A 27442-nucleotide genomic window follows, 5' to 3' on the forward strand; every position below is an offset into this window, starting at 1 on the left:
AGCACGACAGGGCTCGTTTTGGCAAAGTCTTTCCAACCAAATATCATCCCTGCCTCATCCAGAAGAGGGAAAACCTCAGCAGAGTCCCCAGAGAGCAGCCTATTCTGGGTGACGTGACTTCTCCTTGTGCCACTGATGGAGAAAATGTGCACACGCCAAGCTATGGGGACGTCCTTTTGGCTTATACGTGGTTCACGCTGTGCTTCGTGTGAACTCAAGCAGCCTGACCCGGGGCCTGTCAAACGCACACAGCGCATCTGCCTTAACCATTAGGGAGAAAATATCCAATATAAGGGTAATTAACTCCCTTCCTGCAGCACCCACGTTCACTCTCCTGCCCCAAAGACAAGGTTCCCTTCCCAGACACCGGCATCCTGCTGCTGGCTCGCTGTATACATACCAAATCGGTCTCTTCTGCACCCCTGAAGGATGCACCCCTGCCGTGTCCGACGTTCTTCATTCTGATAAGGTGTAGCACTGGGTGAAATCCACGCTTCAGTGAGCCGTCCTCAGAGCTACGGAGAGGCCGCCTCCTGGGCTGTCTTGAATAAAACCCTTTTCTATTCCTTATTATGGATTGATTGTTGGTTTGTTGAGTTGACACCACCAAGAAGAGCAAACCCCAGATTTCTAAAAGACGTGAGTTGCCGTATGAAGTTACTTACCACTCACCAGCAGTGACTTTGAGAAGATCTGCCTGTGGTTTACATGCATTGTTTTTAGTGTCTAACCCGGCTAGTAAAAGGGGACTCCATTCCCTAGGAATATCTAGGCTCGGGCTGTGAAGTAGGAAGAGCCCTCTCTTTGTTGACTAGCCATGCACCAAAAATCTAGGGAACTCGGAAGCCAGTGAAGAAAGCTGGGGCCAGAGTGAAGGGGGAGCCAGTGTGCGGCAGCAGACGGACAGAGCCCGACAGCACTCACATCCCTGACCCAGGTGAGCCTGAGGCCTATCAGCATCGCTGTCCTTCTCCCAGCTGCTCTGGGTTCCATGGCAAAGATTTGCCCTTGTATTAGTTCATTATTTCATTAAGTTTCGTTGCTTCATTAAATCTCCTTTTCATTTATCTTGCTCCAGTTGAGTTTCTTTCACCTGGTAATAAAAGTTCCAGCAGACAGACTATCAAGAATGATTCATTTTGTTGTACTGACAATCATTTATTCAGCCATTATTTACTGAGTGCCTGCCACGTGCTAGGTGCTGTTCCAGGTACCAGGTATATAATCCGGGAACCAGACAGAAGCCCGTGAGCCGTGGCCGCTGAGCCTGCGCGTCCGGAGCCTGTGCTCCGCAACGGGAGAGGCCGCAGCAGTGAGAGGCCCGCGTGCCACAAAAAAAAAAAAAAAAAAAAAAAAAAAATCAGCAGCACTGGCTGAGTTCCTTGAAGGCGAAATGTCCACGTTCTTGGTGATGTCACCCATGGTCTTGGTCACCGCTCGCACCGAGGGCGTGCATGGTCTGCGCTTCTCACCGAACGACCTTAGTGACCATTCAGCGACTTGTCACGCGAGACTTCCCACCAGTGATGGCCTCGAGTTCATCTCAGGTCATTGGGTCTCAGCTCTCAGGGCCTCTTCAGATCCTGTGGAGACTCCGCTGAAACGCAAGCTGAAAGAAAGAGTTTGCAGGGACTTCCCTGGCGGTCCAGTGGTCAGGACTCTGTGCTTCCACTGCAGGGGGCATGGGTTCAATCCCCTGTCAGGGAACTGAGATCCCGCACACCACGTAGCGCGGCCGCAAAGAAAAATAGAAAGAAGAGTTTGCATATCCATCAGCTACCTGCAATTGATAAAAATGTAAAATGGTGTAAAGGCAATGAATAAAGCTGGAATCTGATGACTCAGAAGGGTGTGCTATATAGATGATGCATAATTTTCCACTGAAACACAAAATTTCTCTCTACAGCCTTTTTTTTTTAAACATCTTTATTGGAGTATAACTGTTTTACAATGGTGTGTTACTTTCTGCTTTACAACGAAGTGAATCAGTTATACATATACATATGCTCCCTCTACAGCCTTTTGATCGAAAGCAATCTCAAAGAAAGACTATTCCTGTTCACAAATTAAGGCTAGTCTCATTGGACTTGGCTTAATTTTTTACGTAGGGGTTGCAAAAATGGTAATTTACCATAGGCCTTCTTAAGACTGCTTTGCTTAAAGTTTTCACAAGGAATCTCGGATTGGATTATAAAATCCTCTTAAGACAAAGAAGACAAGACAAGAACTTGACATCATATTTCACCTGCAGTATGTGTAGAGCTGCGTGAATCCCTCTCTTCCTGAGGTCTCCAAAAGATCCTAAGATTCCTGAGTCTGTCAAGAAATGACCACCCTTACTCACTTGTAAGGCTACGAGCCCTGGAAGCCAAGAACCAGACACTTGTTCCTAAAGGAGTTTGTACGCACCAACTCCATAAAGCCACCCGTAGCTCCTTAAAAGTCACTCAACGAGCATCATTCGCAAATACAACATTCCAGGCCAGGTCTTGATTGCATAACCAGTGTTTCTAATTATGTCCTCTTAACAAGGAGATCAGACTCTTTTGAACCTGTGAAAATAACTATATTGCCGTGAAATAAGAAGACGCAAGAGGAGTTTCAGAATTCTAGAGGTGTCAGGCAGGGAGAAATAGATGTCATTTAAATATTTCATTTCAGGACTTCCCTGGTGGCACAGTGGTTAAGAATCTGTCTGCCAATGCAGGGGTCACAGGTTTGAGCCCTGGTCCAGGAAGATCCCACATGCCACGGAGCAACTAAGCCCACGTGCCACAACTACTGAGCCTGTGCTCTAGAGCCCGTGAGCCACAACTACTGAAGACTGCGCGCCTAGAGCCCGTGCTCCACAACAAGAGAAGCCACCGCACTGAGAAGCCCATGCACCGCAACGAAGAGTAGCCCCCGCTCGCCGCAACTAGAGAAAGCCCGCGCACAGCAACGAAGACCCAATGCGGCCAAAAATAAATAAGTAAATTAATTAATTAATTTAAAAAAATAAAGTAGTTCTCATTAAATAAAGAATGTCTATTAATTCAATTTAATATCAGTCCTAGGTTTTTAAGTTACAAAAAATTCAGGACATTATCTTCAAGTTAACGTAATTACTACTGAAATAAAGTTTGTCAGAATAATTATTCAATTCTGGTTAAGTGTAATTTTGCATTTTTCATAACCTTAAAAATCTATTAGAAGCAATGCGAGCTTATTCAATAAGTCCTGTATAGGTTTAGGAAGAATATACCCAAGTAGAATCAATATATATTTACTTAACACAGGTAACTCAGAGAACACACGGTTTATTTTAATTAACACTAGTAAACAAACTAGTGTTAAACTAGTCTTGTTTGCCAAAGACCTATCTAAATTATGTGAGCTTGAATTCTTAAAACATGTTCAAATTATTTTCCAAAAGAATAACTTTTTTCACATTGAAAGCATTACAGGTTCAATTTATTTAATTCCTAGGAATTTTAAAAATTGAATTGAATTTATATAAGCGCTTTTATTTATCTGCAAACTAATCAGGATAGAGCTTCATTAAGAGACTTTATAATCTAATTTGGTAATACCCGCAATAGGTAGGAAAATACCAATACTTACACAATAAAAAATAAAGGCCTTTCTGAATTAGACATATAAGTCTATAGACACAGAGGGGAGGCTGACAGTTTTAACTCTAAAACCACAGCCATGGATCAAGCATAAACACAGAAAACACAAAATTTACCACTTCCCATTGGGCATGAAATTCTTAATTTGAGCACCAAATAGACAAAGAGATCATGAAGTGGTTAAGCCGCAGAACCAAAAGAATTCAGCATATTCACAACCAAGCAAGTACGCAAAAGAGCCAAACTCAAACCCACACCAAGCCATTGATGAACAAGTGTCCCGAGCACAGGACCAAGATTAAGACTCACCGTCACTAGGTGGCCCAGCAGGAACAAAGCACAGAAGGCCCGAGAGCCTTGTTACCCAGATGGAGAAAACGCAGATCCCAAGACAAGGTCCAACCCATCCGATTCACGACACCAGCTGTGAAAGACAAAAATGCACCAGACAATTTAGTAGATGATTTTATTCAGGCCGTTGTGATAGAGAGAAGTGCACTAACGAAGAAGGTTTCACGCAAGAGGGAGGAAACCTGGAGTCTCTTGAAAGGAGAGAATTCTTGGGGAAGGTGGAGCTTGGTCTCATCTCAGAATATGTGCTCAACCATTTCCCAGAATGCATCACCACCGTCTGGGAGAACAGGGCTCAGATGAAGTTCAACATCATCAACGTGAAGAAAACAATTCGATCAGGGTGTGTGGATGAAAAACTAATCAATCCATGAAAGAAATGGAAAATTTTATTCGAGCCAAACTGAGGGTTAGAACCAGGGAACAGCATCTCCTAAATCTCCGAGAACTGCTCTGCCCATGAGAAGTCAAAACACAGTTAACATTTTTCAAGACAGAGGCTGTAAGTTAAATGACGTATCATCGAGAGTTTACACAACCCAGATCTGCAAGTACAAAGGGGTGGGTCATCATGACCCCTGGCAAGATCAAGAAGGAACATTATCTTTTTAAAAAAAATTTATTTTTAATACATCAGGTTCTTATTAGTTATCTATTTTATACACATCAGTGTCTACATGTCGATCCCAGTCGCCCAATTCATCCCAGCACCATCACCACCCCCACCACCACTTTCCCCCCTTGGTGTCCATAAGTTTGTTCTCTACATCTGTGTCTCTATTTCTGCCCTGCAGACCGGTTCATCTGCACCATTTTTCTAGGTTCCACACGTATGCATTAACATACGATATTTGTTTTTCTCTTTCTGACTTACTTCACTCTATATGACAGTCTCTAGATCCATCCACGTCTCTACAAATGACCCAATAAGAAGGAACGTTATCTTTTAAGGAGTCATCTTGTTGATGCTGGGAGAATGTTGTTCTTTACAGGTGAGCAGGTATTTCTGCTGATGGGGGAGGTCTGGTCAATGCACAATGCAGATACACAATGCACAGTGAGGGGAGAGAGGAGACCAAAGGGCAGAGAACATTTTTATGCTTATCTTTTTTCTCATCCTGCCGTAAAATACGAATTTTATTTCACAACAGATGCAACAATCAAATCTGCCACGTGCTAACTGTAGTGCAGGGAAGTGAAGACTGAGACGTGAAGCTCAGGAGGTCTTTGCTGATTTTGCTACAGAACTCGTCCGTGCACCCCACACACAGTGAGGCCAAACAAATCACAACATCAGAGTTTGGAGCAGAGAAAGGTTTATTGCAGGGCCAAGCAAAGAGAAAGGGTGGCTTGTGCTGAAAAAAGCCTTTGGGGTGAGGGCTGTGCAGGGTGTGTGACTTTCTTCTGGCTGGCTGGTGGTGAGGTCACAGGGCAGAGCTCCAGGTATCCTGTGCTCAGCCTGAAGTTACCTTGCTCCACCTGGGTGGGGGCCTCAGTTCCTGCAGAAGAATTCAGATATATTGTTGTGTACATTCCTTCACGTGGAACCAGGACCCTGCCCCAAGGCAGCACTACTTTTTCTTGACTGTTCCTCCTTTCTTTCTGCACCCCCTCCCTTCCCTGATCAGCAACAGTTTGACTCTGCCTTTTGGAACTCAGGGAAGGTCTTTGGAGGCTGAATGAAGCCTATTTCCTACAAGCAAGAAACAGGGGACAGGGAAAGGATTTGTACCCGGGCGTCGCACAGGGTCAATTTCAACAAGACCAGTTTTGGTTCCAAGATGGGAATAAAATCACCTGTCATTATCAATTTTACATAATTATTGGTAAATCAGTTTTTCCCCTCAGCCTTTCAAAGTCTAGAAAGTGGGATACTCTACTCTCTTTATATATTTCGAATATTTATTTGCAAAGAAATTTAACAAGTTTTTCGCCAATAGCAATATTTATAAATATATTTTGTCTAGTGTCATGAAAATAAAAATTGGCCTTGTGCCATGAGTTTCAGTTTTTCAAGTTTACACTATTTATATTCTTCACTTTTTAACCACTTATTCTGGCTGAAATGTAGTCACACAATACGTTATCTGAATGCACTACTTTGTGTCATGTTTGGATGGGACTTACTTTCTATCAATAGGATTATTTCTGAGCAAAGGACATGCTAAAAATGCACCCCAAAATCCATAATATGATTCATAATCCTCCCGATTTCTTACTTTGTAAGGAGTCATAGGATTAAAGAAAGTAATTTCGTAACATTTAAATTTGCATTTTAGGAAGGCTTGCTGAGAAGAGGAAGCATTTTCTCACACAGCCATAATTAAACAACAAAAAAAGAAAGTGGTAATCACCATGCCTTGCATTTAAGCACTGCTTTCCCCGGGACTGCAAAGTCACCGGAATCAGAGCTGGGAAGGACCTTGCAGAGAGAAAATCAAGTTCAACCTGCCATTTAAATGATGGGAAATTGAGGCCTAGAAAAAATTAAGTGACTTTTAAGGCCTTAACTTTACCATCTAATGGCTGGGACCACTTAAAATAAATGAACTTCCAAAAATCTTTGCTTCAGGAGTCATACAATTAGGCTGTGAATATTATCACCTTACTTCTAAGCGACAGAGAAAATAAGTTAGCGACAGGTGGCTAATAAGGTATCCAAGTTACAAAGTAGCAAAATGAGAGCTCAGAATTCTTGCCTCTTGCCTGGATGCTCTGACAGATCCCCACCTGCAGTACTGAGCTGTATTGATCAGTTCAGTTCAAACTGACCATTCAGTTTCCCACAGCCCTACTCTTAGCGCTACCCTTCACTTTAGGATGTAAAGGTGTGAGGACGGACAGTTTGTATGTCCTTATTAATCACGATTTTGGGAGAACGTAAAAATACAGAATCAAAGACTGTCTACAGATGTCTCCACATCACAGTGATGCTTCCTTAAAAATTCAGGACTCCTCATTGGAGGACAGGAGTAAACCCAGCTGCCAGCAAAGGCTTAAATATGGGTTCAAATAGGCAGAAGCACCAGGGATCAGTCTTTATTTTCAAACCCCTTGCCTTCTTGTTTCATTTTAAGAGTCCTGGGCTTCCCTGGTGGCGCGGTGGTTGAGAGTCCGCCTGCCGATGCAGGGGACGTGGGTTCGTGCCCCGGTCCGGGAGGATCCCACGTGCCGCGGAGCGGCTGGGCCCGTGAGCCGTGGCCGCTGAGCCTGCGCGTCCGGAGCCTGTGCTCCGCAACGGGAGAGGCCACAACAGCGAGAGGCCCGCGTACCACAAAAAAAAAAAAAAAAAAGAGTCCTGGGTAGGTTAAAGCTGGATGTACCTGGGCATTCGGGAAGCAAACACAAAAAGGACTGGAAAGGCCTTGGGTTCGGATTTCACAGAGGTCCTGCTGAGTCTCGAATATTCCTAAATTTAGAAAGTAGATGCGGAAACTGGCACAACTTGAAAAACAGGTAAAAATCACAAAACATTTCTGTATTGAAGAGTATTTTAATTTTAAAATATTATGTCAACTTCCTCTTCCAGGAAAATGGAGTAGTGTGTCTCCCTATACCCCCAGAGAAGGGATGGAATATACACAACAAAAATCCTGGATGGAATATACGCAACAAAAACAAAAAGGTTCTAAGTGGAGGAGAGAACAACAGCAGCAGCAGCAACGTGCTCTGTCTGGTCCAAGGCAGGGAAGGGGAAAAACCAAACAGGCAGAAAACCTTCAGACGACACACAACTGCTCCAGTGCAGCTAAAAACCGGAGAAAAGGGTGCCCTCCACCCACGCCTCTCACAACCATGCAGGCAAAGGCTAAGTAGGGGGCCAAGATGTCCCCTACACAGGCTGCGACGAAGGCCCAACGCCCTGCCTGGGATGTTGTCAAGGAAGTCAAGTAGGAGCCGAGCCATTCCTACCCTTAGCTGGTAAGGACCACCCGCCCCTGCCTGGATCACCGACTTATACATACAATTATACAACTTTTAGGGGGAAAAAAATGAAAGAAAACCTTTGGCATCTAGGGTTAAGCAAAGAGTTCGCAGACTGATTCCAAAAGCATCATCCATAAAAGGAAAATGTGATACATTGGCAATTTCACTGAAGTTTAAAACTTTTGCCCTGCAAAAGGCCCTATCCAGAGCATGAAAACACAACCTACAGGATGAGGGAAATCTTTGCAAACCAAATATCCAATAGAGGACAAGTATTCAGTATCCTACTGAGCTTTGGGGTGACTCTAAAATCAGGAGAATATTTTAACAAACGGGATGGAGTTTATACCTACAAAATGTCATCTTTCATAACTGTCTCCTTGGGAAGTTACACAAACCTTGAGAAGTTATGTGCTTGGAACACGGCTCCAAACATTTTGAAGCTCCTCTTTGGGAATTACCTTCAAAAACAGCTAACGAAAAAGTCATGTCATTTTTCATTGAGAACAGCATCGATGCTCCATCAGTCTCACCTGTCCCTCAAAAGACCAAGGCGTGCACTTCCAAGACCAGAGTCAGAGATTAGACATCACAACTAATGAATGTTTAAAAAGAGTAACCGCCCCCAACAAGATAAAAAGAACCGTTTTTTTCCAACTCATATCACACGTAGCTGATTTCCCTCATGTAGAATTTCTAGAAAGCATTAAGAAAAAGGCCAATAAACTCATGGAAAAACATGGTTAAAGGCCACGAGCAGATAACTCACGTGCAAGGCATTAATAGTGTGAAAAGAAGCTCAACTCACACGTGACGAAAAGTGCGCTGAGAACTTGCTTTCACCTCTCAGGTCAGCATGTCAGAAGTTTGACGACTTAGCGGGATGGCGTCTTAAGCCGGCAACTTGGCAATATTTATCCATATAATGTAGGTTCTGTCGTTTTGCAAACTGGCCCGGACACGGAGGGCAGGGAGACACCGAGGAAAGAGGCCAGCGCCCCAGGCGTGAGAAGCAAGGAACTTACAAGGCTGGTCCCCGCCCCCGCCCCCGCGAAGTCTTCAAGTTCCTGAAGAGGCCTCAGCAGGGTCCAGGCGCGGCCTGGGTGGGTGGTGGGGGGTGGAGGTGATCTCAGTACCGCATCACTCTCCAAAGCTGCATCCCTGAAAGCAGTCCCCAAGGTGGGCGTGGTGGCCAGAACCCACACCCCGAGGACAGGGGAGGGGTGAGGAGGAGGGAGGAGCCTTGGATCGCCCGGGGCAGGCGGGCAGGTCAACCTGCAGTCACGTCCTGTCCGTGACCTGATGACCTCCTGAGCACTGACCCAGCAACTACCCCACAGATACATTTCCATGTGTGTCAATGACCTAGGTGTAAGGTATTTCAGTATGGGACTGATAAATAAATGATGCCACATTCATAAAATAAAATTTTATGTCGATGTTGCGAAAGGAGTATATTCTTCAAGCACTAATATATTGCTAAGTGTGGAAAAAAGCAATGTGTGGACCAGTTTATAAACTTTATGTCATGGATATAAGCTTTTTGTAATGCCATAGGTGTTAAGGAAGGGAAATGTATTTATACATGATGTATAGATATCATATATACATGATGTCATTGTATGTAAATAATGCATACAGAAGCAAACACACAGTCATGCGTCAGAAACTGATAATGCGGCTGCCCTGAGGGCACTTAAGGCTGAGAATAGATAATGAGAAATGGTGCTTCCGCGTCTGAGCGCCCGGGAACACTGAGCTATTGGCAGCCACACTCTTTGCTATATATCCTATGACTCAGATCTTATTTTAGGCAGCCTTTCCAAATGATGAGTTGTTACGAAAGCACTTTGAACAATGACACAACTTTCTGAATATTGTACATAATCTCCCTGAGCGACTGCAAAGGTGGCATCTGTAATTTTTACATTAAATTTTCCAACTGCTTGTGTTACTTTAATCTCCCCCCCCAGCACGCCCCCAGTATGAATACATAAATAACTGACATGGAGAAAGTCAGTTTTTCCATTGTTTGTTTGGCTTCCAATCGTCAATAGACTAAATGACCATGGTAATAGCTTTCAGTTTATTTCTAATAACAATAGACTGAACCTCAAAAAGATTAAAACTTATAACCACTAAACATGATTTCATGCTTTGCAAATTATACTCAAAGATTCAGAAATCTTTTACGATATGCTCCTATTTCTGTGAGAGTCCAACTTTTCATGATTTTTCTGTCTGTATTCCAAATTCAGTTCCGTAGGCAACACATTCTTATAAATCACTTTCCAAATATAAAACTACTAAAACGTAACTCAAATATGTTCTGTTATTTCATTCAGCGAGCACTTATGGAGTGTCTGCAAAGTGCTACATGAAGTTAATGCTCTACTCTCTTAAAAATGACAACGAAGAAAGAGAGAGATCAATCAATAAGTAAGACTCACAAAAAGTTCCAAATAATAGTGCAACCTTATGGTGGTCCTGGTTATGTACATACTTTCCCATTCTTCATTTTTTAAATTTCCCTATTTCACATGCAATCGTTCTCCAGGCATTTTCTGACTAATTAAGGATGGCTGGGGGTGCAAGAATTAGAAAGCCACTCAAATCAGCTCAAGTAAAACTGGATTTTCTGAGCAGACACAAAGGAATTACCTAGAAACAAAGTCTGTAATACGGCTGGACCTCTGGGAAGTGGATAGTTCTTAAAAATGGGTCTCTCTTTTCTTTCACTCTGCCATCAGGCAGCCTGGTAAGACCAAGGTATCCAGAAGGGTTATTCCAGAAATGGATGTTTGTGTCAATCATTTATGTAAATATTTAAAAGGTATTACATATTTTCCTGCAAATATGATCTGATACTGCCTCACCTGTAACTTTTTGATAGCTAGCGGTTATCCTCAGTGTAAATCTCAGAGCCCTAAACTTTAAAGATCTTCCCTCGCCTTACCTATCCAGCCTTATTTCATGATATTCCCCTGCCCCCCTACATACCCTCCCTCAATCTCCAGACCTTTCTACATCCTGTAGTTAATGCTTTGAACCGTTAGCTCTTTAACGTCGTATAACTTATACCGAAATGCCTCCTTTTGTTTTCACATTTTTTAAAAACAGTTGCAGTCAGGTCTGTTCTGGATATAACTGGGAGTAGAGGAAAAGATGGCAGGTAGCACAGCGATCTCACGTTAAGCCTGTCTCCGTGCCTACACACTCACCAAGAGCCGGTTCACCCCCCGTCTTTCCTCCATCCTCATGAAATCAGATCAGGGAAGATCCGAAACCCAGTCATCCAAAATGAAAATGGTTGATAGTTTCCATTTCATTTACCTCTCCCAGTGGTATTTGCATTTTATCATGAATCAAAACTTTAAAATAAGTTAAAACATTAGAATGTTAGCATTTCCATCATCAGCCAGTAGAAAATTGGTATGATTGGGAAGGCAGGCGAGGACTTTTCAGTGCCTCCTGGTTCAAACCATATTCTGCCTTCATAAAAGGCTGACCTTGGCTGTACTCTGGTTGTCAAGAAAGTATATATCGCACAGATGAATAAACTGAATTTCTCATAAAGCTGGCCATTATTGCATCTGCCAAAGCAGGACCACAGAGCTACCCATCAACACACATCTCAAATGAATTTCCACAGTAGGCCAGAGATGATTAAATAATCTTTGTAGAACAGCATTTGAAATTTTGCTCTTACCTATATTTTTTCTAATAGTCAACAGAGAATGGATTGCATCCTTCCAAGAAAAGAATAATCTGGCATTTTAGAGAAGTCCTGAGGTGCACATTAGCACAAAAAACCCATCCCGCTCCGGCGTGTCAGGCACGCACATCTTAAGAGGGCTCTTCAGGTACTTTATCTTTCAGCTTTTCCAAATGCTATTTTTTAAAAGCATCCAGATGTCTATCCTAAAGGCAATTATTTCCTTCAAGTTCATAGAGAGCCGGAGACAAAGGAAAAATACATTTTAACATTTGTATGTTTGTCCCCTGGCAACAGAAGTTAAGCATTAAACTGCACTATGAATCTAAGAGCTGTAAGGAAAAAGGGACCATGGATAACTTTAGTTAATGACTTCAGGAAATCCATGTTAGTCAAGTCTGCACAAATCCTCACATCTTCCTCTGAGACATAGCGCTTCCATAATGGGTAAATACACGTCTCCTTGGCTAGGCTAGAGTGTCCAGTTTTTCCATCAAACACCAGCCTAGGGCTTCCCTGGTGGCGCAGTGGTTGAGAGTCCGCCCGCCGACGCAGGGGTCGCGGGTTCGTGCCCCGGTCCGGGAGGATCCCACGTGCCGCGGAGCGGCTGGGCCCGTGAGCCGTGGCCGCTGCGCCTGCGCGTCCGGAGCCTGTGCTCCGCAACGGGAGAGGCCACAACAGTGAGAGGCCCGTGTACCGCAAAAAACAAACAAACAAAAACAGAAAAAAACAGCAACCTAGATATTGCTGTAAAGATATTGTGTAGACATGATTAATACCTTCACTCTTCTGAAGAAGCCTTGGGAGCAAAGACTGAGGTTGACTGGAGAAAAAGGAATTCTGCCCTGAGCCCTCAGCAAAGACTGAGGTTGACTGGAGAAAAAGGAATTCTGCCCTGAGCCCTCAGCACCGGCTCCAGCCTGCTGACCTGGAGACTTACCAGTCCCCCTAGTCCAGTGACCCAGTCCTTGAAGGGAATTTCTTTATAGGTGATGGATGGCTCAGCTGATAGATAAATATCTCCTTCTCCTATTGGCTCTGTTCCTCTGGAGAGCCCTGACTAATACACCTTCCCATGCTGTCATACTGATTAATTTCCATGCCACATCTGATAGCTTTTGCAAGGATAAGAGCTCTGTGAATATATTTAGACATATCCTCTTAGTGAATAGATTATTTACTGCATTAAATCAGCTTTCTCAAGCCATGATCCCAGAGTCGTAAACAAATTGCCTGAGCGACTCAAGTGGCCAGAAGAAGAAGGACAGCTTCTAAATGATCCTTTGTCATTTCCAGGATGAACTCGAAAGATCTGACTCACTGTTATTGGTGCTGTGTGCTTTAGCTGGAGAAGTTAGGGCCACGCAAATGGAATTTACATACTACAAACACATCACAAAGGCGCCAGGTTAATCTTTACATGCTTTCCTTGATGTTTCCAAGGAGAGTGGGAATATGTGCCTAATACTTCATCAGCTTGAATTACGCTTTTCTGCCACCTTGATTATTACCTATTTGTCTCATTTCCCGATCTAGATCATAGGAGTGAAATTCAGATGCGCCAGTGAAACAGCCTCATTTATTCTTTGGAAGAGCTCTGCTTAAATAGTTTACCCTCTGCCAATAACTTCTCTTTAGCTAATAATGCCTGTAAACATTTTAAATGAAAAGGGGGAATTGTGGATCGTCTCCAAGGAGATTAACCTTCCATTTTCTGGAAGATGGAGGCACCAGATATTCTCATAAAGATAAACCAACACATCTGGCAAGTGGTTTCTCCATCAGCCTCTTACACCTCATAGAGTTCTCACCTTCCTAACCTCCTACAGTGTGACATGTTACAAGATACTGTGATCTCTGGGCTTAAATCCATGGTATCCATGATTTTACAAAGCCAGGCTGGAACTACAAATAATTCACTTAGAATGAATGAAGGGACCTTTCATTTCAAAAGAGTCATTTTTTAAAATCCTCTTGGTCAATCTGGACTTTTGCTGGCTTTGCTCAAAGCTGGGGGCAGGTGAATTCTAATAGAAGGTGTGACTTTAGCTTGCTCTCAGGCCACTGATATCAAATTCAAGCTAGTTGATCATTCTAGCTGTATTCATTCTGTGATAATTACCGAAATCTTTTCAGAGTGAGCCTTTCATCCGGGACTCGGGTAGATTAATCAACACAACTTCAGACTTTTTGTTATTATTATGTACCAACAAGGATGCCATGATTCCATTGGTTCTTCACATTTTTTGTTCTGCTTTCACACCCATTTTCTTGCTCACTACTCACAACATCTTGTAATTCGACTTTACAGATTAGGACGTTGTGCCCTAAAGAGAGCATGTGACTCATCCATCAGGACTTGGTAAATCAGAGCAGTCAAAGCAGGACCAGATTGCAGGCCGGCATCCCTCCCCGTTGCACCGTCTCAGGTTCAATACCCTGATGCCCATCTGAGCTCTTCCCGGACACCTAACCGATCCACTCGAAGCCTTCTGTGTAAGGGAGTCTCGTGTCCCGAGACCACTTTCCTCCCCGTGGATGCCTGAGGAGGGTCTGCACTGCACATACAGGTCTTTATTCTGCTGGCTCTAAGGTGTGACTCTAGACAAACCAGCTACCCTGGTGACATCTTGGAAAGCAGACGGAGTAAAGAGGGACTGGCTCATATGAAAGACCCGAGGACTTCTCAATCATAGACTCATAAATAAGAATCTAAGTCCAGGCGGTTAAGAATCCGCCTGCCAATGCAGGGGACACGGGTTCGAGCCCTGGTCCAGAAAGATGCCACATGCCGCAGAGCAACTAAGCCTGTGCACCACAACTACTGAAGCCTGTGCACCACAACTACTGAAGCCCGCGCGCCTAGAGCCCGTGCTCCCGCTCACCACAACTAGAGAAAGCCCGTGCGCAGCAATGAAGACCCAATGCCGCCAAAAATAAATAAATAAATAAAAGAAATATTCAAAAAAAGAAACTAAGTTCACAGCAAGACCCCCAGCCAGTCCCCTAGGAACACAGTGAGCAGTGAGCATGCTTGCATCTATTGACACAGAGAGATAAGTTTATGATACTCTGCTAAGTGGAAAAAGCAGCTTACAAAGTAATAGTTACAGCATCACTGCAATTTTTTTAAAAAATTTATTTATTTATTTATGGCTGTGTTGGGTCTTCATTTCTGTGCGAGGGCTTTCTCTAGCTGTGGCAAGCGGGGGCCAGTCTTCATCGCGGTACGCGGGCCTCTCACTGTTGTGGCCTCTCCCGTTGCGGAGCACAGGCTCCGGACGCGCAGGCGCAGCAGCCACGGCTCACGGGCCCAGCCGCTCCGCGGCACGTGGGATCCTCCCAGACCGGGGCTCGAACCCGCGTCCCCTGCATCGGCAGGCGGACTCCCAACCGCCGCGCCACCAGGGAAGCCCTGCAATTGTATAATTAGAGAGTAAAAATGTCTGGCAGGGAAAATGCACACTATGTCTGAGTAATTATTTCTCAGTAATTATAGTAGTATAATCTGAGAAATAAAAACATTTTTATTTTTAAAATGTTTTTCTGCATTTTCTAACTTTCAGCAATGAATAGGTAGTGTTGAAGAGTCATCCGAAGTTAATCACTTCTAATCAGTCATGTGTAGGTTACCGGCCTTACCAACCACCCTCAGGCCGCGGTGTCCCCGTCCCCGTGGGGGGCGGGGGGGTCAGGGCGTGAGTGGGCCGTTGCCTCGGACGTACCTAAGCTTCTCTTCTCCGCTTCTAAAGCTGCTCCTAGTCTGGGGGTAACTAACTTCTGACCTCTTTAGGATGGGGAGGGCACCTTCTCCTAAGCTGACAGCCTACGGAGACATTGCCAGCACAGAAGAACCACCACCAGTTCCCACCCGTGGCCTCCGCACTCAGGCCCGTTTGTAAGGTGCGTAGCTATATTCACAGCTATACAGGTACAGAGAGAGATGCTGAGAGGAAAAGGGACCAGAAAATATTTGAAAAGGCAGGGTGGAGCCAGCTTAATTTTTCCACTAACTGTTACAGATGTAGCTTCTGGGCTTCCCGGGTGGCGCAGTGGTTGGGAGTCCGCCTGCCGATGCACGGGACGCGGGTTCGTGCCCCGGTCCGGGAAGATCCCACGTGCCGCGGAGCGGCTGGGCCCGTGAGCCGTGGCCGCTGCGCCTGCGCGTCCGGAGCCCGTGCTCCGCAACGGGAGAGGCCACTGCGGTGAGAGGCCCGCGTACCGCAAAAAAAAAAAAAAAAAAAAAAAAGATGTAGCTTCTTTGTAAGCAGTTAAGTGGCCTTGTCCTATCGATCTTCCACGTTGTGTGACCTTGGCGCCAGCCTGTGCAGGAAAAGGGAAGGAGAGCTGTGAGCTCTTTCTCCTCTTCCATCTGCAGGTGACATCAACCACCTGCCCATGATCTGGCAAAGGGCCGCTGTCAGCCCAGCAGAGGCCCTGACTCAGCTTAGGGAAGGATTTGTACTCATCACGCGGTCCTGACCCAGAGAGCAAGCTCCCGGAACTCTGGAAACAGCAAAAGCTCTTCTTTCACTTGAAATCCATGTAATTTCAAATGTCATCAGCTCTGAATTCATGTGCAAATAGTATGCAATGTTTCAAGCAGAATGTTCCACCTGCTTGAGAGAATAAACTCTTTAGACCTGTTCCGGTGCTCATTTACATGCACCCTAGGGAATAAGTAGCTACTGTCTTTACTGCTCATGTTTACTCATGGCTAAGGAGGTCCTTCCCTTAAGGCCTCTATTCGGCTACGATCTGTTTCCCTGCTGGTCATTATCCCATGTTTAAACTAATAGTATTTACCTCCTTTTACATATGAAAAATACATAGACACAGAGCAAACACATACCTAGTCTTTACTGTGTACCGGGCCCTGTTGAAGCATCTCCCACACACTACCTCATTTAACCCTCAGGACAATTCTGGGATAAGGAAGTATTACTGTCACCATTTCACAAGTGGAGAAAGTGAGGCCCATGGAGGTTAAACAACTCACCAGGGTCACAGAGCTGGTAAGGTGCAATGCCAAGGTTAAAGCCAGGCTGCCTGGCTCCTGTGTCCGTGCTTTCACTATGATAAACCTCTATTCCGTATGTCACAGTGACAAAAATCATTCTCACATGAGCATCCACGTGTAAATGTGAGCTCCACCTTCGAAGTTGCTCCCTGCTGCTGGTCGGGCTAGAAGCTCCTTCCCAAACTAACCAGAGTGATTCTATCTGTTCTGACCCTCATCGTTGTCCCAGAGATGATCACACAACCTCGGACACCACCTCGGCTGGCCCCACTGGACTAAAGTCCCAGGCTTTTGTTTGAAGATTGAATCTAAATGAGAAGCATGAGTTGCCATCAGCCCTTGGCGAAATAAGAGAATCCTGCCAAGGATGAAATTGCCCTGAGGTAGCAGAGCTGCAAAGCGGACAGAGTGAAGGGGACCCTTACCAGGTCATTTGAGCTGCCAGAACAAGCCGTACCTGAAGCTGCCTTTCCCTTTGAACTTTCTAGTAACATATGCAGTGGAATCCTTTTACTGCTTAAGTCGCGGCTTACGCTGGTTTTCTTGTACTTTTTGCATCTAGTAACTAACTTGGTCCTGGAGTGGGATGTTTATTACACACAGTCTTTTAAAGATGGACTTGGCTGAGTTGAAGACAGGGCAGGGACAGGCCATCCTTGACATTTTAAAGGTAAACATATGGCTAAGTTCCTCCAGGTGTGCGTTGACACTTGAACAATGTCTGGCTGCAGTGAAACAGGAAAGGGCCAATTTTGACTCCAGGATGGATCGGTTTCTTTGACTTCAGCCTTTGCTTTTAGTTGCTTTTTTTTTTTTTTTTTTTTTTTTTTTTTTTTTTTTTTTGGTTTTTGTGGTACGCGGGCCTCTCACTGTTGTGGCCTCTCCCGTTGCGGAGCACAGGCTCCGGACGCGCAGGCTCAGCGGCCATGGCTCACGGGCCCAGCCGCTCCGCGGCATGTGGGATCTTCCCAGACCGGGGCACGAACCCGTGTCCCCTGCATCGGCAGGCGGATTCTCAACCACTGCGCCACCAGGGAAGCCCTGCTTTTAGTTGCTTTTTAAAATTATAATCATACATAATGGCCTGCCTCAGGGAACCCTACCCACCTGTGAATGCCTGGAAGAAAGACGAAATTAACACATCCCCTCCCCGAGGCTGGCCATTCCAGGAGATGTTTTGCAAGACTGGTGGCCCTTTTACTTTACTTCCTCCCTGTCTCTCCCTCTCTATTCTTTTTACTGTACTTCCCTCTCTGATTCAGTAAAAGAAACCAGCACCCAGACCCCCATAGGATGGTTTTTTCAGAGACACTAGTCTGCCATCTTCTCGGTCTGCCTCAACAAAGTCTTACTCCTGACCTCAACACCTCTGTCTCCGATTCACTTGGACTCTGTAACAGTTATGCAAACCTGCTCATATATTGTGCCACCAAGAGATAAAAATCACTGATAACACCATATAATCCATGCTCATTTACATTTATTTTAACAGCCTGGCTGCGGGTACTTCTACAAACACAGAAGCAAATTCTATTTCCCTAACCAAACGAAACTCTGAAGTTGTAGCTTCTGGTTGCCATGAGAACGGTTATATTTAAATGTTCAGTCCCGGAAGCGTAACACAGATATGCAGATTCCCTGAGCCGGTCTATCCTCTTCCACTTTCACCAATTCGCATCAAGTACTTTAAGAGGTGGCAGAGTTGAAAACCAGAAAGAACCCTCATTCAGTAAAAACTCCTGGGTTCCACTTACCTTGCATGACTTGGCCAAAAGTTTCAAATACCAAATCCTTTTCCCATAACTGGTGGTGGTGAGCGATTTATAAAACATAGTTGGAAGTGGCGGTGTTCCCAGAAGGCTGACGATTTGTAAAGTGTCACGTAACCCTTAGTCCCACATCACTGGGTCTGTAAGGAGTGAGGTCACAGGAACACTGGACTCTGGGTCCAGGGAGAGACATACACGTGTGGCCAAGGAGGGAGCCCTAGTTTTTTCATCAGTGCTTTAGGACCACAGAGCTGTCAGGGGCGGATGGCAGGGAGCTGATGAGCTTAAAGGTCAAGGTCCCTCCCACACTGAGACCTCACTGCGTTGTTCATAGTCCTGGGTTCTGTTTCTTTAAAAGGGCTCCCAAATTTTATAGGCTTTGCGCCCCAGCAAACTTGGAGGCACCCTTGTGCCCACAAGCAAAAAAGAAGGTTAAAGGGCAGATGTTAATTTTAGACACTTAACTATCTTTAAGAAGCACTTTCGAACGTGAACACAGGGAACACGGGATCCTTCTGTCTGGAAGATTCCAACCAGCATTCAGACATGCTGTCCTTTCTCTCATCCTAAAATAGAACCCTTTCTTTCCTCCCTTTACAAAAACTCCCTGGGGCAGGGGATGCCACCCCACTCCAGCCAGGATGTCGCCCCCCCCTCCCCCGTCTGGGGAAAGTACAGCGACCTCCACGCACAAAAAACCCGTCACCTCGTCAGCCCCCCGCCACCTCTCCTCCAGAGGCCCCTTCCGCACGTCCTTCCCGCCCCCTTGCCCGTCCCCCATCTGCCTGGTCTTCAGTGTTGGGGTGAGCCGTCGGATGCTCTGTTCTCCAGCTGATTCACCCCCCAAGTGACCTCAGCCGGTCTCCAGACTCACGAGGTGCCTGCATAAGAGACAACTCTCCCAAACTGTAGCTCCCATCGGGACCTCTGAATCAAACACGCACCCCATCTCCCGTGGACGCCTAAGACGCACGAGCAAAAGAGAGCTTCTGACCCCCTTGTTGGTGGCAACATCATGCTGCAGCCGTTCAGACCAAGCCCGGGCCGTTCTGACCCTCCTCCCCAGCCCTCACCCTGCCTGTAATCTGTCAGCCCACCGTGGCTCTTACCTGTACCAGCACCCAGCACCCGCTCCACCTCCACCCTGGGCCACTGCAGCAGGTTCTAACTGACTTCCTGCTTCTGCCTCTCCCTGCTCCAGTCTATCCCCAAACTTCAGCCCCTCCAAGCAAGCCCCAGAGCAGCCGCGGTGGACGGCAAGGCCCTCTGAGTGACCCCCGCCCCGAATATCTGACCTGCCTCCTAACACTCTCCCTCCAGCATGGTGGCTCCCACGGCTCTCTGAATACGCAGGCATCCCTGCCACCCCGGGGCCTTTGCACCTGCCACCCCAGGGCGTTTGCACTGCCACCCTGGAGCCTTTGCACCTGCCACCCCGGGGCCATTGCACCTGTCACCCTGGGGCCTTTGCACTTACCACTGATGTGTCCCAGAATGCACTCCCCCACCCCCACACCTCGAGATGTGCTCCCTCACTCCCTTCCATCTGAATTGAAAGAATCTTCCCCCCCATCCAGCACTTCCTACCCCGGTCCCCTGTGTCCCCCACCCCGTTGCCCCCTTACTGGCACTTGCCATGTCCTCCCATTCCTGCTCCCACTGGCTGTTGGTTACTAACTGACACAGAGACAGGCCCTCCCTCCTATGGTCTTTCTGCTGGGTGTGCCCCGCCCCCTCGGCACACACAGCAGTGGGGCAATCACCAGGACATCGGGACCCCAAGGAGACGTGTCCCAGCCTGTGGGGGGCCTGGCACTGCAGAAGGGGCTTCACAGAGTGCCCACCACGGCCAGCCACTGGGAGGCGGAGGGCTGTGAGCCCGGCTGAGAATGTGTGTAAGGTGACACCCCACGTGCCCCGGGAGCGCAAGAACTTGGGTGTGTTATCTGAGCCACCAGGGCCCCGGCACCAGGCCTGCCCCTCGAGAACCACCCTCCCCTGTGCCTCGGTCAGAGAGGCCCCTCATCCGACATTCCCCATCTCGGCCAGCATCTCCAGCCATCCTGCCAGGGGCCTGAGGGTCGCCGAGACCTCTCCGTCTTCCTCAGCCCCCCTCCCCGCCTCTCCGTCCAGTGGTGACTGCCTGCTCTCCGCTGGTTAGCAAAGAGGGAAGCACGTGGGCTCTGCAGCCGGCCCGCCAGCCCCCGAAGTCTGACCCCAGCCCTTCCGACGAAGGCAGCAGGTATGCACCGCAGGTCCACCAGCCAGGCCCCTTCCCAGGGCTTGAGGGGCGCTGGTCCTGACAACAGAGACGCAGGTCCCCGAGCAGCGTCCCCTTCAGCTGGTGCCGCGGGCAGCCCCGGACCCCGGGAACCACGGGAAAAGGGGATCTCATCCCAGAGGTGCTGTGAGGACCCAGGGCTGATGCAGTGCGGCTGGAAGCAGGTGACGCCTCCAGCAGAGTCAGCTTGTTTTTATGGTCACTATTCTTCTCCTGAGGGCTCTCTCTGCCCTAACCTCTCCTGGGACTCCCCTCCCCAGAGCTGTGGAAGACCGTCCTGAAGCCTCCTCAGCCTCAGCCCTTTGCTCCAGGGCAGCCTGGCCTCACAGCCGCTCCACAAGGCCACACTCCTGAAACCCGCAGTTGCTCAGCATCTCGGACCTCCGCGCTTGCTCGGGCTGGTGCCCCTGCTTCCCCCTCGGCCCTGCACCCCAAGGAGCACATCAGGGAGACCCCCGGGTCCTCCCGGACCTCAGGCTGGCTCCCTGCCCTCCCGTCCGCTGGGGCTTCCAGGTGCCCAGGTGCTCCGGTGCTGGCCCAGCCTCGGGGGCCTGAGGCTGCAGCCCGCCTGCCTGAACCAGGAGGACCGCGGGTGGGGAAGGCAGCCGGGGCCTGGGGCGGGGCTCCCGGGGCCCAGGCGGCCGGGGTCTCGGATCGAAGCGGGTCTGAGACCCTGGATGCCCCTCCACCAGGCCCCAGGGTGCCCCCCTCGGGCCTCCTCTTCCCTCCTTTATCCCACGCCCCGCCATTTCTATCATCGAATTGTCCTGTCCCCGTTCACGTGAGGTTTCTTTACGCGAATGGCCGGTCCTCTGTGTTTCCTTCTGTGACCCCACGAGTTGGCTTCCAGGGGCAGCCGTATAAAAGTGCCACAAACCGGGTGGCTCAGAACAACGTTAAGAGCCTCTGTCGCTGTCCTGGAGCCGAAGTCCGGAACGCAGGAGCGGGCGCGCTCCCTCCCGGGTCTCCAGGGCCGCCGGGTCCTCCCCGCCGCTTCCGGGCCCCGGGGGCCCAGGCTCCTTGGCCTGTGGCCCCATCGCTGGGCCCCTGCTTCCCCCTCCACCCGCTTCTCCTGTCCGTCTCGTGTGAGGACACCCGGGGCTTTGGAGCAGGGCCACCGTAACGACCTCACCTCCACTTGATCACGCCTGCAAAGCGCCTACCTCCGAAAAGGGTCCCACTCCCAGGCACCTGGTGGGACAGGGACACAGCTTTCTGGGGACATACTTCAACGCACGCCAGTGAGGTGTTCTCAGTAGGAACAAGGTTTCTTCACCGGCGCAGAAGAGGGCAGGCGGCGGAGGTGAGCCGGCTGAGGCCTGGGCAGCGGGCGGGGGCGCGCCGGGGACGGTGGCCAGCCCTTCGCCCCCCCAGCACGGGCCCTGCTGCACCAGCATCGGCTCCGGCGTCGCCCGTGCGGTCTCCACGGGGCTCCGGGTGGCTCCACCTCGTGTCACACAAGCACCTCCTCGGCACACGCTGCCCCCTCCCGGCTACGCCTCCCTCTCCAGCTCCATCCGGCCAAGTCCCGCCCACGGGCTCCTCCCTCCACAGGGCCTCCCGGGAACCCCTCGTCTGCCGGCCGATTTAAGTGCGTCGTCAGTAGTTCTGATACGGAAAGGTGAGTGAAGGAATGAAATGTCGCTGAGTAAGCTACTGTCCTCCCTGGAGAGGGAGCCCACGGTCACTTACAAGGAGCGAAGCGCGCCGCAGCCCGGGCGGTGGCGTCCAGCCCTCAGCATCCCGGGACCCCGCCTTCCATCTGTCATTCTGGGCAGCCTTCCAGGCACCACTGAGGCACAGTGACGACCCCAGCCCTGCTGGAGCAAAGCAACCGTGTCACCGTGCTCCCAGATTTGGGGGGTCGGGGGTGCGGGGAGCATACAGGAAGGACAGACAATTCCTGCTCCGTGAGGCCTGGGAGCTCACCTGGGGGGACCCAGAGGCCATGGCGACCCAGGCGGCGTCCCTTCTGAAGGCTGCTGGTGTCTCCTGGGCGGGCACAGGCCATCCTCAGAGGACGGTGGCTGGGTTCCGAGGCCGTTGGCCCTGGAGAGGAAAGCAGACGTGTTTGGCATTGCTGTGACCTCACCCCAGAAATCCAGGGCCTGACTCCACGGCCGGGGCCATGACAGGGATGCGCCCAGGTTCAAGGGCAGAGACGCACCTCCTCCTCCTCCATGGCACTGGCCTCGAAGTCACAGAGAAAGGAGAACGAGGGATTTGTGGGGTTGGGATGGCGTTGGGGCCACGTGTGGAAGCTACACCTGCCACACGACACCCAGGATCGTAAAGCCTCTGCTTGTCAGCACAGATGAGCCCCAGAGCTCACCAGGCGTGTTGACAACAAGCCATTCAGTGTCGAGAGCTCCCTGGAAAAGAAATTCTAGAAGCAATTAGAGTGGAAGAGTGATATCTATTGAATGTGTACACAGTTCCTTCAAAAATACACTGAATCCAGAATCTTGTGTAGTTCAAGAGTGACTTGGATCTTACGGAAAGCTGTTTGCTTTTATTTTTATTAATAAAATTAGGGAGCTATAGTTAAAGAAAAATTCTATGTGTGTGTGTACCCTTTGTAAAACAGTTTGTATAACAGCAATGTAAAAAAATTGAGGGTAGAAAATGTGTGAAAGTGTTTTTGTTTTTTCCCACACAATCAAAGTTGTACAAATCTCCTTTCCTTTCTTTTTTTTCCTGGATAAAAAGAAGTGAAGTGACAAGTGGCTTGTGTGTGTGTGTGTGTGTGGTTGTGTGTGAATGTGGGTGAGTGTGTCTGGTTGTAGTCTAGAAGCCTCCCTCAAACTCTTTCCTTGTTTACATAATTTTTTATTTTGCACTTTGTGGAGTTCATGCACCTAATTTTCTTGCAATCATGACCACAGCAGAACCTGTCCAGTTATTAACTGGAATTTAAGTGGATTATTGACTTTATGGATATCACCAGCAAACTGTTAATTACAAACCAGACATGAAAGTGATTTCAGGGCTTTTGTAAGCAAAAATATAATTACACAGGTAAACCTGTTGATGAAGAAAATTTTTTAGAAATTCAAAATGCATGTAGTGTGGTCTCTTGGAAATTATTTAGTTTCCTTTCTTCCTTCAGTTTGGGTAATATGCAGTTTAATAGGACTGAACAAAAATGAACTGAATGTGTATCATACATGAAACTTTGTGCTCCCTGCTACGACATGAAATGCTGAAGTCGGCTGCCCTCATTACGTGAAAAGCAGTAAGAGATGAAGGGAATGGCCATATGATTTTCTTAGAAATATCAGAGACAATGAAGTTTGGATCATTTATCTTTTACCTGTCAAAAGACAGATTGTGTTCCTTATTCCCTCACATACATTTTCCTTGACGTTCCCATGCATTTGGGGGCATTACATCCCCCCAATATAGGCATGGTGGGATCTTATAAATACTTGAAAAAGCATTTAACTGGAGCTTGGCAAGCCTGACATTTGCAGAGACGGCTGTTGGCATATGCGAGGTTTCTACACAGCACGAAGCGGGACAAGCCCTGCTGCTTCCCTGTGGCCTGGACTCCCCAATATCCAGTCTTCACTGATGTCTGCAGGGCAGGAGCCCTTCTTCCCAAATCCCAGTCACCCCAGGAAGAAGCAAGGAGACATCTGGGGGGAGAAGAAGTGCTTTGTGATCCTAAAACCGGCATCCAAATGGAACCCACTGTGGCCTGAGCTTTAAGAAATATCGGGGTTGCGGGGGGAGCGTGACTCGAGTCAGGGACCCGGAAGCGTCCCGGGTCAGAGTCACTGCCCCGCACACCCTTGGGCTCCTCTGGCTCCCTGAACCCCGCCTGTCCACCGTCTGCTGCAAGTGGGCTGAAGGCTTGGACAGAGAACTGGGAACAGGCAAACTTCGTCTTTGGCACAGCCAGCATCCCTGCCCCGCCGCCCTGCTGACCTTCCCTCTCTAGCTCCCGAAACCCCCAGGCCAACCTTTTCTGAGGAAAGGATCAAATATTTCTGGGACGGTGGGCAAATTTCTCTTAGTAGAATCACCAGCATTGGAACGTGGTTGCTAGACGCCCGGCCTGTGAGGGCGGCTGCTTGGGGAAGACAGCCCCGAAACCACACTGGGAGCTGGGGCCCTTCTGGCCGGCCTGGGGGGACCAGGGCAGAGTCTCACCAAGCACCAGACTTCCCCTCCCCCTAATAACCAGGTTGGGTGCCCGCGGGCTCCGGGACAGCGTCAGATTCAATTCCCTGACCTGGAATCTAAGCCATGGGGGACGCCGGGGTCTCGGTCTGTGTCTCCCCTCAACCGCCTACTTTTCCACCATCAGGAGGAGGGTGAGAATGCAAGGGAAAGGACCACCGGACTGTGTGCAGGTGACTAAGGTCCAAACAAGAGGCTTACTTTGGGCCAAGAGGAAGACACTGACCACAAGCCAATAGATGCTTCAGGCCACAAGCCCCAGGGCCGCCCCTCCAAATGCGCGTCCTCTGGTCTGCTTTGCGAGCGCCCTTCGCTGGCCTCCTTTGAGAAGCCTGGGTTCTCCAGCGGAGCACCTGTCCGGGTGCTGGGATGGACGAGAGCTCCCCGGGTGTTCTCCAGGGGCCAGGCGTTGCTGGGGGCCCTGGAGCCGGCGCTGGCGGCCGTGGAGCGCGGTATGGAGCAGCCGCCCTCTGGGCTCCCTCTCCGCGCGCTCGGGCGGGGTGCTTCGGAGGCTCAGCCGCGAGCAGAGGCTCAAAGAGCCGCAGTTCAGCCCCGGCCGGAGCCCGCGCCCGCCTCCAGGGGCGGCCCCCGCGCGGGGCCCGTGAGAGCCGCGAGCCCGCGTGGCGGAGCCGCCCGGAGGTGGCCCGGGCCGGCAGGCAGCAGGTGGGGCGGCGCGGCTCGACTCGGCCCGGCCCGGCCGTGTTTACCTGGCTCGCAGGAAGCCCGGGGGGCGGGGGAGGGGCGGCGGGCGCGCCAGGCGCTCGGACGCCGCCGTCAGTCTCCGCCGCGCGCCAGCGAGGACGAGCCTGCGGCCCCGGCGGCCCGCGTCCCCGACCCGGAAGGCGGCGCCGGCGCCCCGGGACCCCGCGCGCTTGGGGCCCGCACGGCGAGGAGGCGGCCTGGACCCCGCGGCGCCCTCGACCTGGGAGCGGCGAGCGCAGCGCGGTGGGTGACCCTCGCCGGAGGCGGGAGGGCCCCTTTGCGGCCTCGGAGCGGGGACCGCGGGGACCCAGGCGCGGGGCTCACCCGGGCGGCGGCGCAGGTGGCCGCAGGTGGCAGCCGGGCGGCCGCCCTGCGAGGGGTGGGCGCGTGTCCCCAACGGGCGTCCAGGTGTGGGCTCGGCCGGGCCCGGCGGCCGGGGTCGCGGGCAGGGCCTGGGCGGGGGTGAGGGTAGAGTTTCGGGTGAGAGGTGACAGAGGTCAAGGAGGCCGCCCCGGGCGGGCTGGGAACGCGCGCTGGTGGCGAGCTTTCGGGCATGCGGGGGTCCCCACCAGCCTAAAGTGCTTCTTAATGACACACCTGGCGCCGAGAGGACGACTCCTACCGTCCCCCGCCTCACGAGCCGAAAACCAGTTTCCTTTTGAGCGCCGAGGGCGGCAACAGGCGACTCTCCGGGCTTCCGCCTTCCGGGGGCCCGTCCCGGCTCGGGCCGCGCCGCCTGCGCCCACCTGCGCGCGCGTGGCGCCCCCGGGCGCGAAGCCCCCTGGGCCCGGCGCCGGGTTGGGTGGTCCTTAGGGTGCCCTGTGATCTGCACGATTCCCTGACATTCAGTGGCTCTGGGTCCTTTGGGCTGCTGGTGGCACTGCCTCGTTTCTTTTAGCGTCTCCTTTCACCTCGTTTCAGAAGGCAGAGTGGGACTTGGAAAAACGTTTTCGTTTCTTTGGTGATTTCAGTAGGAGTCTGGCAGGAAATAAGCGCTTTCTGGTTCCTGGTTCTCTGTTTTCCAAATGCTACAACGTGAGAATCGACAACGTCTGTTCAGTTTGCCTCTGCAGCTGTGGAAGGCACGGGCCACAGCCGGGATGTGCTGGGAGAGGTGTAAACACGGTGCAGGGGGCCGCTGGCTGTTCTGGCCACGAATACCCACACCTGGCCTAGAAAGAGAGATTTTGAGAGATTTTCAGAGGGAGGGAACTTTAGGGTGCGTCCTGTTTAAGACCTGTGGGTTTTGGAGAAGACTTTAGCCCCCCAGCTCAAGGAGATAGTTTACAGAGTGGCCCACAAGTCTGGGACTCCCCTGAATCGGGCTCAGTCCTGACCCCCCTTCTCCTTGGCAGGACCGCCTCCGAGTGCTGGGGGCCCCTCGGACGTGGTGACCCAGGTGCACAGGCAGCGGGAGCCTGGGACAGAGCATCTCTCCAGGGAGGGATGGGCCCAAAGGACCAGCAAGTGGGCCGCAGCCTCACAGCTGTGTTTCTCCCAACCCAGGAGAAGTGCCCGTCAGTCGTCGTATTTTTTTTTTTTTTTTAAGTGGGATAAACCAAAACCTGAAGGGAGGGAATCCAGTTCAAAATTATTTTAAAATGTTGGCTAACAGTCACTCCCAACGGTTTAACTGTTCTGAAATGACTTCTTTTATTAACTCAGGGTTAAACAAAAGCTGTTTGGTTCAAATCCACTTTAGAAACCTTTTGTTGTTTGACTTTTAGTTTCTCAAAAAAATTTTTTTTAAATACTTTTTTTCCTTTTTTTTTGCGGTACGCGGGCCTCTCACTGTTGCGGCCTCTCCCGCTGCGGAGCACAGGCTCCGGACGCGCAGGCGCAGCGGCCACGGCTCACGGGCCCAGCCGCTCCGGACGC

General features: G+C 49.8%; 2 protein-coding genes across 14 annotated transcripts in view; one reads left to right on the plus strand and one right to left on the minus strand.

Annotated features, from left to right (window-relative positions):
- Positions 1–25537, minus strand: part of GALR1 (galanin receptor 1) — a 179812-nt gene extending 154275 nt beyond the window's left edge. For 2 of the 6 annotated variants that reach the window (XR_010836926.1, XR_010836925.1), the window contains exons 1-4: positions 25089–25537; positions 22607–22726; positions 22370–22494; positions 3924–4038 (exon numbers count right to left, since the gene is read on the minus strand). The gene's annotated coding sequence lies outside the window, so the exon portion shown is untranslated. Of the gene's footprint in view, positions 1–3923; positions 4039–5277; positions 5465–12344; positions 12467–18381; positions 18706–22143; positions 22286–22369; positions 22495–22606; positions 22727–25088 lie in introns of those variants that run through there. The other 4 variants (XR_010836927.1, XR_010836928.1, XR_010836929.1 and 1 more) reach the window with 4 other exon arrangements.
- Positions 25137–27442, plus strand: part of MBP (myelin basic protein) — a 111994-nt gene continuing 109688 nt past the window's right edge. For 4 of the 8 annotated variants that reach the window (XM_067015271.1, XM_067015274.1, XM_067015275.1 and 1 more), the window contains exon 1: positions 25687–25807. The gene's annotated coding sequence lies outside the window, so the exon portion shown is untranslated. Of the gene's footprint in view, positions 25315–25464; positions 25526–25686; positions 25808–27442 lie in introns of those variants that run through there. The other 4 variants (XM_067015276.1, XM_067015273.1, XM_067015272.1 and 1 more) reach the window with 4 other exon arrangements.

Source organism: Kogia breviceps, chromosome 15 (assembly GCF_026419965.1).
Source record: "Kogia breviceps isolate mKogBre1 chromosome 15, mKogBre1 haplotype 1, whole genome shotgun sequence".
NCBI lineage: Eukaryota > Metazoa > Chordata > Mammalia > Artiodactyla > Physeteridae > Kogia > Kogia breviceps.